This window comes from Penaeus monodon, chromosome 30 (genome assembly GCF_015228065.2).
Source record: "Penaeus monodon isolate SGIC_2016 chromosome 30, NSTDA_Pmon_1, whole genome shotgun sequence".
Classification (NCBI taxonomy): domain Eukaryota; kingdom Metazoa; phylum Arthropoda; class Malacostraca; order Decapoda; family Penaeidae; genus Penaeus; species Penaeus monodon.
The window spans coordinates 22062954-22064707 of NC_051415.1; the positions used below are offsets into that span (position 1 = coordinate 22062954).

The 1754-nt window shown below is 30.7% G+C and overlaps 1 protein-coding gene and 1 pseudogene across 1 annotated transcript in view; one reads left to right on the top strand and one right to left on the bottom strand.

Annotated features, from left to right (window-relative positions):
* LOC119592383 overlaps positions 1-966 on the top strand; it is a 20057-nt pseudogene extending 19091 nt beyond the window's left edge.
* A 123-nt stretch (positions 967-1089) lies between these two features.
* LOC119592384 (protein hairless-like) overlaps positions 1090-1754 on the bottom strand; it is a gene marked incomplete in the record, with an annotated part of 17298 nt that continues 16633 nt past the window's right edge. Inside the window, 1 exon segment of the mRNA XM_037941204.1 lies at positions 1090-1313.

A 1754-nucleotide genomic window follows, 5' to 3' on the forward strand; every position in this document is an offset into this window, starting at 1 on the left:
GAGTAACTTCTATATGATTAAAGAGTAAATTTATTAAAGCTAAGGTTTATGCAAATTAGGAGCCCATTTTAAACATTTTACCCGAAAGCCAAGATAACAAACAAACATACCAGCGGATCTTTTTGTAACTTGAAAAAAGAATTTGATAGCATGAATTTTAAAACAACACTAGAAGAAAAATTTATTTAAATTCAAAAAGTTTATAGAAAAATAGAAACTGTTTTTTTTTGCATAAAAAGAACTTTTGGGGAAAGTTACAAAAAATTGTATTTTCTGGAAATTTTGAATAATCCCAAAAAAGGCACAAAAAATAATTTCAATAAAAGGCCACATAAGACTTTTGGAAAAAATTGTTACATTTTGGAAATACACTTAACGGGTCGAAGAATGCAGCAGAGGGTAAGACAAGATAAAGTGATCAAAAACCCCCTTTTAACTAACTGTTTAATTCTAAAATTATTTTGATAATCAAAAATTCCCTCATGATGCAAAAGTTCTCAAAATTTTTTCCTTACATGGACAGAATATAGAGTAGAAAATTACACCCGGAGCCTTACAAAGGGAAATAACCTCTAGATGCCTGGTGGGGAAAAAATATTAGATTTTTTAAGAATACAGGGGATAATAAAAAGAGGACCAATTCCGAAACGTTCTTTTGAGATCAATCATCACTACTCATCACACCATTTTCATAATTAGGGTATAATTAATATGTTACAATAATGAGATTTCATGATCACAAACCCTACACAAAAAAGCCTTCAGTCCCGACTAGCATCCCCACCCCCACATGCACAAACTAACGAAATTCCCAGGCAGACAACTTTAAAAGGGCAGAGTTAAAAGCATACACACTTTTTCCAGGAGGATTTGTCTGCTCAAGCATACCCGGGACTTTGCCCCTGCAGTTTCAAAATCATGAACCGACTGGTAACTCTAGTGCGAAAAATTACAGCAGCAATATGAACTTGATTTTTTTCGCAATACACTTTTTTTTTGGACGAAAATACTATGCTTTTTGAAATTAATATTTAATTACAAAATTTCATGAAAATATGAGGATCTTTTATACAATGTTTTAAACCCCAAGGGTTTTTTTTTACACATAAAAATTTTACTAGTAGAAAAGAAAATGGTGAAATCCATTTTCCAAGCAAGCTTTAAACTTGGTAATTTGCTCTGTGTAATAAATGCATCTACACATAGCAATGTGTGTAAGTATCCATCAATACAAAATTAAATTAAAAAACATTCAGGCTACGTCAAGATATACTTAGTCTGTTTGTACCTAACACAGCGTGTGACTACTCAAAAGATTTTAAAAGAAAAAAAAAAGCTCCCTTCCCATTTAGAAAATCTGAAACAATTTCCTTTTTTAAATTCCAAATATAGCCAAAAATTTCCCCTTATTTCGTCAATATAAGAATTTTTTGTGTCCTTTTATTCCCTGGTGTTCTTTGGGTTTTGGGGAGGTGAGGGTGCACTGAAATAAAAAAAATTCTTTAAAAACTTATTATTTGTATACATGTAAATGTCAAAAACAGAAAATGATTACAGCAATATAAGCATATAATTTTCTTTACCTAATTTTTCCTTGCCTTTTTTTTACACATTTGGTTTCTCTCAATACCAGAATTGTGCCAAACAGGGATGTTGATGTATAAATATTTCAGAACAGAGAGGCATTATGTTTACTAACTCAGTAAGACAAGCTATGAATAAAATATCTTATTACTAAATATTTTTTTGTTTGC